Below are 12,057 nucleotides of genomic sequence, written 5' to 3' on the forward strand. Positions count from 1 at the left end.
GTATAACCTTTCTATCACCCATGCCAAGTATGATAGATTGGTTATGCCATTTCCCTCTTGAATAATAGGTCTTGAGTTCAACTCCTCGTCGGCTAGATCTTTAGGTCTTTTAATTTTAATTAGTTTCCTACGACGTTAAATTAGTTTCTCTCTCTTTCTCTCTCAATGTGTGTGCGTTTTTTAGTTTATGCATGTTTTCTCTCTCTTTTTCTCTCTCAATGTGTGCGTTTTTTGTTTGTGCATGTTCTCTCTCTTTTCCTCTCTCAATGTGTGCGTTTTTTGTTTATGCATGCTCTCTCTCTCTTTTCCTCTCTCAATGTGTGTGTGCATTCTTTGTTTATGTATGTGTGTGTGCGTTTTTGTTTATGTTTGTACTCTTTCTCTCTCTGTCACTCTCTCTCTCTCTCTCTCTCTCTCTCTCTCTCTCTCTCTCAAAAACACTATGTGTGTGTGTGTGTGTGAGAGAGAGAGAGAGAGAGGGAGAGAGAAAGAGGGGAAGGGAACATGAGAGTGAGGAGAGGGAAGGAGCATACCTGGCTCTCCTTCCTCTCCTCGTGTGTGTGTGTGTGTGTGTGTGTGTGTGTGTGGAGAAGAAAGAGAGAGAGAGAGAGAGAGAGAGAGAGAGAGAGAGAGAGGGAGAGCGTTACCTGCTCCTTGCTTGAGGGCGTCGAAAAACTCAGATCTGAGATCTGAGTTTTTGGGCGCTCTCTGTTATTTTTTTAGCCCAGCCGGCGTCGCTATGAGCGTCGTAAATTTACAAGTAAATTTGCGACGCTCATAGCGACGCCGGGATTTTTTTTTTGAGCGTCGCTGTGTGAGCGTCGCTAATATGAATAGCCTCTTGTAGTGATGATAGAGGCGGATACCATGCGAGTAAGCTTTGAAAATTTTTCATCTATGTCTTTAGTCTGAAATTCGTTGTTTACCTGTGTTAGATTACCTAAAGCATGATCCTCTGCGATGAAATCTGGTACTTGCAAAGTTGCATCTGCTTTAGCTTTACTTCTTGCATGAATTTGCTTCCAAAATTCATCATAGCTAATTGTTTGCAATTGATCTCCATCACCTTTACTGAAAGTAACCTATTTTTGTTGATTCATATGCTCTATTTACAGGGATATGTGCTGGTCACCCACTTGTACAACTGTTTCTTCAAATTTAGCCCAATTATCTGCATACATACTAATAAGCTTCTGTATCTGATCATGTAATTCTGGAGCTACTAACCGGTCAAACTCCTTAATCATATTCTTAGTTGGAATACCCATAAGCTCCATCTTTGACCTGTAGCATGCAAGATATCAATCAGTATCGCAGCCATCAAAAATACCTCTTTCAGCATAGACTTTATCCAATGCTTCTTCCACCGCTTCATCCATTGTTGCTTGCTTCATCTCGTCTTCATCCGGTTGAGCAAATCCTCGTAAAAAATCTTCGTGGTCCAAACCAAATTGCTCTTAAGTAACATGATGTTGTTGTTGCTACTGCAAGAAAGCATCAAATAGTTGCATCATCTACTGCATCATTTCTACTTGAGATGTCGTCGTCATCCTCTCTGCCAAAATTTCCCACCCCGGCTCGCTTCGCGTTTGGTTCACCAAAGATGTCGGGGGATTTTATGTTCGCAAGTTGAACTGGTTCATCACTGGGCTGCTTGTTGTGGGAAACGGTTAGAGAGAGATGCACAACACAAGAGAATATGATGCAAAAGACACTATGGAAACCTTAAGGTGAAATACTTATTGAACTCAAAATCTGAATATAAAAGACTTGACCGTTGCAATAGGCAATCAAATGCTCATAAATCTACCAAGAACCTGAGCGGAAGCCGGATACCAAAGCCTTACTCGCTTTAATTCCCTTCCCTTACTCTTCCTGGCCACCTACAAGAGCACTAACTTTGCCACTTGCTTCTGTCTTCTTTGAACTCAAAAGAACTTGTGAAAACTACTCATAAAGCACCTATTTTCTTACTTCCTTTGACTCCTACTATTGATCGCTATTCTCCCTTCACTCTTGCATCTCGCTTTATACAAAACTCACACCTTTCTCTAATAAGATATTCTGCTTCAGTCAAAGTTCAACATCGAAAACGCTGTGAAAACGTCAACTAATGACATGATAGCTCGGTGAACATCACTTCTGAAGCCGCCGAAGTCGATGCTAAATCTCTTTGCCCTGCCCTTTTGTAGGTGTTCTCCCTCTTCACCGATCGCTCTCTCCAATTAATGTATATCGCCCTTTTAAAGCTGAGATTGCTTTTGCGTGGGGATTATCTCCTAATGATGTGGTAGCTGGATCAAATAGAGCCTCAAAGTCTCCTAAGTGGGTCGCCCAACTTTGTAATCCTTCTTTTGGATGCTCCGCTCCATACCTTGCACCCACTTCTCGGCTCACTTGATCCGCTCGCCCATGCCTCCTGCAGCTCCTTTCGATGCTCTCTCTCATCCTCCTCACCACGCTGCCGGCTGGCTCCTCCTATTGCGCGCTCACACGCCTCTTTAGCTATAATTGACGGCACTCTCTCGACGACGGCCTCCTCCTGTTGCTTGACTGCGTCCTCGTTTGTTCCCCTGCAGTATGCCGCTTGGCGGCCTCCCTATATCCTCTGCACGTCGGCTGTGTTCTGTCCCTGAAGCTTCTCACCCTATCGCTCAAAACCAACTGCTTCTGGGGACGATGATCTCCCTGATTTTCTTGTTGCTCGTCGATCGTCTGCTCTCCCCCTAGGGCTCGCCTCTAGCTTCTCCAAAAGCTCTCTAATCAACCTTTATACCTGCGCTAATAGTCCATAAAGCTCCAAAATCTTGTTGTTTTCTCAATATGGCGTCTCCGAATTTGATTTAGCCGCCACCAAAAGCCTTGGCTGCTGCGCTTTTTCCTCTCTCTTTTTTATATTATTTTAATTTCATTATATATATCCATGCTACTAAGTTCACCTTGAAAAATAGAGATTGTTAATAATTCACGATATACTTTGAAATTCACTAAACTTTTGATAGCCCTTGATGACCTTGTTCACAACCACAAGAAATTCTTATCTTTGTCACCGACTCCTCCTCACACAGGTAGCAAACATGTTGTCCTTGGCACTAACGTTTCTGTATCAACACCTTGTGAACCGATCCAAAGTCGAGCAAGCAAGAAACTCAAGCACAGTACGTCGCTCTTGCAATGCATTGTACTACTGTGAATTGTGAAAATCTTTCAAGCTTTAGCAAACCAAACTCAACTTTCTTGATTCAATTGCTGTCTCTACTCATAGCCATAAGCACTTTAATAACTCTCAGTAAGTTGTTATTATCAACAATAAACTCTGTCAAAAGTTCTTAAATAATAGATCATTGCCAAAATCACTAAACTAGCAAAAAACCGGGTTTCCAACTACGGATGCAAAGCATCACGACGTAAGGGAGTGATTCTCATAGGCAGGCATACGAACGTGGACATCGTAGGCGATGAGGCAACTCTCTCTCATGCTGCTGCTCGTGTGGCACATACGAGAATATTGGAGGCAAGGAGTGAGGTGTTATACTAAAAGAGTGGAGGCAGGCATTGAGAGATTGCTCTAGATTGTTGCTTCGGGTGTGGGTGCACCACTGGAGAGACCGTGCAAGATGGGATTCTCGAGTTGAGCAAGGGTGCGCAATCTGTAGACGAAGGGGTTGACAACAAGGCAGCAGAGCCATCGGGGGGCGGAGCATCAAACCATTTCTTTTCATTTAGAATTAACAAATTCGCATCAAATCTCTGAGATGAATCAATTGGATTCGTAAATTTGGACCGAATAGGCGAGCCAAATTTTGGAATGGGGTCAATTAAAGAGAATCTTGAAAGATCCTTTGGAGATTAAAGAGGGGAAAAAAGGGACGTGCGACGTGGATGGGAGAAGGCAGACAATAGGCACATATATATATTTCTCTCTCCCTCACAAAATGCAATGATAAGACTAGCTGACGCTATAGCGAGTGGGGTTCATCTGCAAGGTGATTCGCAATTTGGTATCGGTTATGGACGATGTTGCCCATAGGGAGACATATACCTCCTACGAGCGAAGGCATGGAGAGGGAGAGATTTTTTTAATCCTTTTTCTAGTCCAGGGCTCTTGCATCATGAGGCATTGATTGGAATGCAGCTCACATCGAAGCTTACACCGACATCAGGTGTGTTGAAGCTGAGAGAATGCTTGTCAGATTAAAGTATGGGACCACCTCCTTGTCAGAGTTATTTTGATTTTTTGTTGAGATTGTAGTTCCGTGGTTGAGGAGCAAGGATATATGTGACTTCTAAGGGCTAATGTCTCCAGGTGTAACAATGGCGAGCACGTAGCTATGGCCGCACATTTGGGGGGGGGGGGGGGGGGGGGGGGGGGGGGGCGCAATATGATGATTGGCTCTAAAGAGAAAAAGCAGGGCACGCCACAAGGAGGAAAGAGAGAGCCAGAGAGCGAGACATGCCATCGTCTGTCAGGCTAACAGGGCAGAGAGATGAAGATATTTTTTGTTGGGCAATGCGATGGAAAGGGGAAAAAGCATGCAAATTAAGTCGTTTGTTGCAAGGAGAGAGAGGGGGAGCGCAAGGCAGCTCCAACGCGATGGGGAGATCAAGGGCTCCCATTCTATGGGTTGCAATGTAGTTGAAGGAAGGCATCTATATCATGTTGCAGACCAATACAGGGGAGGTGAGGCAGGAGATGGAGCGATGTCGGGATGGGAGGGCTTGATGGGGACAAGTCCCATTCTTTTGCTTTCGAATTCATAGATTCGACCCGAATCTTGGACACAAAGTAATGGAATCCTTAATGTAAAGTGGAAAAGTGCAGTAGACTGACTAGCAGGTCCTGCCAATTTTTGGTTTTGGGGTTTAATAGAGGGTATCTAAGGAGATACCCTCTTCGAAAAAGAAAGAAAAGTCTAGAGAGAAAGCGAGTAGGGGTACCCAATCATTTCTATTGTTTTATTATTGAGAATCAGGAGAGATCCGCACTAGCAATGAAACAAGATGAAAAGTGAAGTAGGCAGGCTCGCAAGCAGGTGGCAAGAGGGAGGGAAGGCGAGGCAGGTAGATGGCACCGTGCGAAGGAGGCGACGTCCAGGAGGGCGTAGGCTGTCATCAGACGAAGTCGATAGCTAGGCAGGGTTAGCGTGCCTTTTTTTGATAATAAGGATCGCTACTGATTGAAGTTGTGCACGTTTGCTCGCCTGGTTTACAAGGCCTTTACGAGAGGTGAAATGCTAGCGGTTGCGTGTTTGGATCCCATGTTTCCCTTTTGAAGGGTAGGCATCTTGAGGTAGGAGTCTAGGGGGTGAGCCTTAGGTCGAAGGAATCTGAGAAAGTAATGAATAAACTAAGTAACGAGCCAATACGTACTAGTAATATTTTGAGTTCAACACTCGTCAGATAGATCTTTGAGGTCTTTTGGAAGTTGGTCCCATGAAGCCAAAAACTTCTCTTTGTACTAGTAACACGTTTTGAGTTCAGCAGTTGTCAAATAGATTTTTGAGCTCTTTTGGGGTCCCACGAAGTCAAAAACTTCTCTTCTCCTTCTCCTTCTCTTTTTCTTTGGAAAATAAGGGGGAGATTTTAAATTTCAATATTTTAGGTCACCCCACAAAAACTAGGCAAGTCTTGTGATTTTATCACTTGTTTGGCCTAACTCCAATTCAGCACAAATGCGATAACGAGGCACTCTAGTTTCCCCCGTTGGACAATTGCACGCTGCAAATGAAGTAGTGAACTTGGAGCCTCGATTTCCCCTTGAACACCCTGTGTGAGATAGGGACATGGGTATACATGCAGGTGCGGTTCTACAAAACTTACCTAGATGTCTAGAGGGCCTTAGCTAGTAACAATTTATATCTCGGGTGATTTTTCTACGCTCTTCTCTCTCTCTCTCTCTCTCTCTCTCTCTCTCAATTGTTCCTTCGACACTAAAATTTAATTTGTGGAAATTCCCAAAATACCCCTCAAATTTCAAAAAAACCCAAAATACCCCCAATATTTTGTCATAAATTCCTAGAATGCCCTTCAAATTTTCCAAAATACCCTAGTTGTGAGATTAAATATTTCCAAAAATAAAAAATGATGTAGCTTTTTATAAGAAGACCAATTGTCTATCAATATAAGATCCTAAAAGTAGAATTTGAGTTGGTTATATAGGTTTTGTAGATGAAATGCTTCATTATTTTTACACATATAATTGCCTTTCTTTGCGAGATAATTTGTGACAAATTGCGTTCTAAGCACTAAAAAACGGATCTCAAGTGTCAAAAAGGAATAAAGAATAGAAAATCTAGAACAATACAACAAAAATAGATACAAGGGTATTCTAGAAATTTTGAAATTTGAGGGGTATTTTGGGAATTTCCACAAATTATAGGGGCCATTTAATATCTCTCTCTCTCTCTCTCTCTCTCTCTCTCTCTCTCTCTCTCTCTCTCTCTCTCTCTCTCAGCATGAGCACATAGAGACATCCAGCCAGTCAAACGAAATCTTGCAGGGACATGTGTCTACGTGGCACATGCTTTTTTTGGTTGTAGAGTGGCTGGCTGGCCGTTGTAGCCCAGGCATCACCTCTACCAGCCAGCTTGAGTGCATCATTTCCAACCAATCAATGCGGGCCTTTACCAACGGCCTTCCTCTCCTCTCACGGCTACTTCACATGCGCACCCGCACTTGTTTTCTTCCCCTTCATCAACCTTCCATAGTGTGAAGGAGTACGAGCGGAAGTGTGACACGAGAGAGAGTGCGAGAAGAAGAGCACGACGATATGGTGAACTCGCTCTACTGTAATGTGTAGAGCATAGTGAGTTCTTATTAGGTTTTTACAAAAGAATATGTGTACATACCTGGCGGCCCGCCCACTTACCTGGGCGACCACATTGGGCTTTATACCCCAACAACCTCCCACTTAAAGTCCAATGTGGTACTTTAAGTGTGAGAGAAGCTACTATACAAGCTAATATACAAGAGATGTAGAGAAGTGATGTACTACCCTACACCTAACTGCTTGCGAAAATGCGCAAAGCTTTCTGAGGGAAGTCCTTTTGTAAGTAGATCAGCAGGATTTTCTGTGGTGTGAACTTTGACAAGCTGAATTTGCTTATCCTCGAGCATTTCCCTGATGAAATGATACTTCACATCCACATGCTTTGTCTTTGAGTGATAAATTGGATTGCGAGCCAGTTGTATAGCACTCTGACTATCACAATATAACACGGGCATCTCTTCTTTGATTCCCAAATCTGTTACTAGTCGATTAAGCCAAATTGATTCTTTGCATGCCTCTGATGCTGCAACATATTCAGCCTCTGTAGTAGACTGAGTAACACAATCTTGTAATCTAGAACGCCATGATACTGCTCCACCAGCCAATGTAAAGACATACCCTGACGTAGACCTTCGGTTTTCTAAGTCACCTGCATAATCTGAGTCTGTAAAACCCTTTACACTTAGCTCCTGACTCCCATAGCATAAACGCATACTCTTTGTAGCTTTCAGGTATCTCAATATTCCTTTCACTGCCTCCCAATGTTTCTTGCCTGGGTTTGACATGTATCGACTTACTACTCCCACTGCAAATGCAATGTCTGGGCGAGTAGCAATCATTGCATACATCAAACTACCCACTGCAGACGCATATGGAATCTTATCCATTTTAGCATGTTCTTCCTCAGACACAGGACAATCTTGTTTGCTAAGTTTCACATATGGTGGCAATGGAACACTCAATGCCTTTCCCTTCTCCATATTGAAACGTTGCAAAACCTTGTCAATATACTCTGTTTGAGATAACCAAATCAACTTCTTTGATCTGTCTCTCTCAATGCGCATACCAAGTATATGACTTGCCTCACCCGTGTCTTTCATGTCAAACGATTTTGCCATCTTTGACTTCAAAGCTGAAATTTCTTCCAAGTGCTTGCCAGCAATCAACATGTCATCCACATACAAAATAAGGATCAGCCAACTACCATCCTTAGCCTTCTTTGTATATAGACAGTGATCGAACTCACTACGTTTGTAGCCTTGAGAAAGCATAAACTTGTGGAACTTATGGTACCATGCCCTCGGTGATTGTTTTAATCCATAAAGACTTTTTAACAACTGGCATACCAAATCTTCCTTGCCTTTCTCAACAAACCCTTCTGGCTGCTACATGTAAATTTCCACATCTAAATCACCATGCAAGAACGCTGTCTTGACATCCATTTGGTGCAACACCAAATCTAATATGGCAACCAATGCAAGAAAGCATCTCAATGTAGTCATCTTGACCACCAGAGAGAAGACTTCATCAAAGTCAATGCCTTGTTCTTGCTTAAAGCCCTTGGCAACAAGCCTTGCTTTGTACTTTGGCTGACTATCATGAGCGGTGATCTTATACCTGTAAACCCATTTACAAGGTAGAGCCTTTTTGCCCTGTGGTAATTTAACTAGCTTCCATGTCTGGTTTTTTATGCAGAGCTGTCATCTCTGACTGCATGGCCAATTGCCAATTCCCGGAGTCCTTCATTTGCAATGCTTCCTTGTAACATGAAGGCTCATTGCAATCAGTCAACATGACATAGTTCATAGATGGAACAAACCTATCAGGAGGTTGTGTGATACGTCCAGATCTACGCACAATAGGTGGCTCTCAGGCTCAGCCACAACCTGTGGTTCCAATCTATCCTATCCTTGCTCCTCTTGAGCCCTGACATTTTGTCTTGCACGTGCAGGTCCATCTTCTTGGAAGGCAACTCTTCTAATCTCCTCAACCCTCTCTGGTTTAGAATGATATTTGGATTCATTAAAGTGAACATCATTGCTGCGGATAACCTTTTTGGATTCGGGATCCCAAAGTTTGTACCCCGTCTCACCAGAATTACCATAGCCTAGAAAGATGCACTTTCTACTCTTTGGCTCAAGTTTGTTCCTAAATTCCTTTGGAATGTGAGTATATGCCTCACAGCCAAAGACTCTGAGATGCTTGTATGAGGGCACCTTGCCTGACCATACCATCTCTGCCACTAAATCCTTCTGCAAAACCTTGCTAGGAGATCTATTTATAAGATGAATAGCTGTTGATAGAGCTTCAGCCCAAAACCCATTTGGCAGCTGTGCATTAGACAACATACTTCTGACCTTCTCTTGTATGGTCCTATTCATCCTCTCAGCAACACCATTTTGAGGAGGACTGTAAGGAGCAGTAAGTTCATGTTTTATACCTTTTGACTCACAAAAGTCCTGAAAGGCCTTTGAAACATACTCTCCACCATTGTCAATGCGTAAGCATTTAAGCTTCTTGCCACTCTGATTCTCCACAAGTGTCACAAACGTTTTGAAAACACTAAACGCTTCATCCTTGTGCTTGAGAAAGTAAACCCATACTTTCCCCGAGTAATCATCTATAAATGTCATAAAGTAAGAAGCTCCCCCTAGAGATAGTTTAGGCATAGGTCCACACAAATCACTATGAACAAGTGCCAACTGTGTATCTCTTCTACTGCTTCTATGCTTATGTGGCTGCTGTGTTTGCTTACCATACAGACAATGTTCACAGAATTCAAAATCATTAAATGAAAAGCCAGGCAAATAACCAGAAAGAGACAAGATTTCCATTCCCTTCTTGGACATATGTCCTAACCGGCTATGCCACAAAGAAACGTTCGGCTGCTCGGTTACATTGATTACATTTTTAGAGACATTTGATACATAAATCATGTAAGTCCTCCAGACTTTACTCCATGTGCTACTGTCATAGAACCCTTGGATATCTTCCACATGTTCTGTCCAAAAGTGGTGACGTAGCCAGCATCATCAAGTAAACCTGTGCTGATCAAGCTCTTTGTAATTGCGGGAACATGTCTCACATTCTTCAGCGTGAAAGAAGAGCCATTCTGAAACTTCAATTGAACATCTCCAACACCTAAGATCTCACATGTCTGCCCATTGCCTAGCCGAACATGATCTTTAGTGGTCACATAAGAGGTAAACCACTCCTTGTTTGGAGACACATGAAGTGATGCCCCTGAGTCTATAATCCAGTCACTCAGTGCATTTCCATCAGATGCTGTAAGAAGAGCTGAGTCCATTTGTATTCTTCAAGAAGTAGATGTCTCCTGACACTAGACTGTCATCCTCTGCAACAGTGTTTGTCACATTTATTTCTTGAATCTTCACTGAGGACTTGTTCTTCTCACCATGGTCTTCAGCTTTCTCTTTGCCTTTTTCTGCTTTCCTTTCTCTGCAGTCTCTTTTCATGTGACCCTTCTTGCCACAATGGTAGCATTCTATGTCACTCTTGCCTTTAGCACTGCGGGACTTGCTACGAGACTGATTCCTCTTTCCACCTTTGTACTTTTCTTTGGTCCTTCCCCTGACAACTAAGGCTGTTCCTTTGCCTTTGTCCATTGTCTTTCTATTGGTTTCTTCAGTAAGTAGACTGCCTTCTACACCTGCTATGGTCAAACCATCTGGAGGTGCATAATTACTCAAAGCTGTGCGAAAAGTGTCCCAACTTTCCAGCAATGTGATCAACAGGAACATAGCTCTAACAGGTTCATCAAACTTGACACCTTGAGCTGACAACTGACTGTAGATTGTGTTGAATTCATTCAGATGATTGGACATATGTGTCCCTTCTTTCATCTTCAAGTCAACAAGCTTCTTAAGCCAGTATACCTGTGAAGCTGCACTCTGCTTCTCATAAAGATCACTCAGCTTTAACCATACTTGATAAACCGACATCTCGTCTGCTACATTGAAGTAAACGCTTTCTGCCAAAGTCAGCATAATGGTAGAAAGTGCCAATTCATCCATTTCGCTCCATTCATCTTCGTCCATATCTTGTGGTTTTATCCCCTTGAGCTTTATAGGTTTTATTTGCTTCTTTTGTACCAACACGTGCCAAATCTGCTTCTTCCACAATGGGACATTGGTTCCATTCAGCTTCTTGATATTGTAAAGAGCAGTGTCCTGTGATCCAGCCATAGCTACGCTTCACAATAGTTTACTTTCCTGGGAAAAATTCGGCAGAGTTTTCCGTGTAAACTGACCTCTGACCCAATATCAACCTGTCAAATGAACCAAGAAAGCTTCAGATTCTGCAGAAATTTCGGCAGAGTCTCCTTTGTAAAATGGCTCTGGTGTACTAAAAAACAGACCAAAAACAGCTCAAAAAATCACTGTCTCTCTAACACTGTAAGCTGTGGGTAAACCTGTCCTGCACCTGTACTGTCTCTCACTGTCCTGTAAGCATAGACTGTGACAATGCCTCAACGGCAGTAAAGCAAAGATGCAATCCCAACTGTCTAACTCACAGTCAATACATCCTAGTTGCCTATCTAAGGGTGCTCGAGGAATCGCTCCAAGACTTGTATCACTGAAAGGATCTCAACATTCAAGAATCCCCCAGCTCAATAAAACCTCACTCGACCCTCAACAAAGGCTGCAGTAAATCTGACAGTACATAGACTTCCCACAAAGTCATACATCCACAAATTTCCCACTATATGCTGTAACCGCTGCGGCGGTTGTTTGCTGCGTGACTCACAGCCAGCAAACCCTCAGCAGACATACATCATCTCTGACAATACATCCCATGTGGAAGTACCTGGAATGTCAGGATGAAATCTGGAATATCAAGCAGCAAACACAAGCTACCTGATGAACTAGTGAATGTCGCCTACAGTCTGTGTGTAGATGCACCCGTGTCGTATGTGACACGCCTCCAAGAACTGTGAGCCGTCCTTCGATGTGTAGACAGCCACAAATCAACACTCTGAGAGTGCCGATATCCTCAGCACCTGCAGTCGTAGGCCGAAAACCCCAAATTTGCAGTCGGATCTGCACCCGCTGAGACCACGTAGTCGAAAATGGCCTGCGCAGAACTTTGTCGAAGCCGAACGGTGGCCGAGATGACCTCAGAATGAAATTCTGAGAACACCCAGCCCTTCGGCCTGTTCCACAAGATTTGGGGGCGTTTCTTCGCCTATCAAATCTCACTCCAATCTGGGCAGGTGACTCTGGCTACCTGCAAATGCTGCCCCGAGCCTCGATCTGAGCTCTGATACC

The sequence above is a fragment of the Adiantum capillus-veneris genome, chromosome 16 (genome assembly GCF_014529385.1).
Source record: "Adiantum capillus-veneris isolate H3 chromosome 16, ASM1452938v2, whole genome shotgun sequence".
Classification (NCBI taxonomy): Eukaryota; Viridiplantae; Streptophyta; class Polypodiopsida; order Polypodiales; family Pteridaceae; genus Adiantum; species Adiantum capillus-veneris.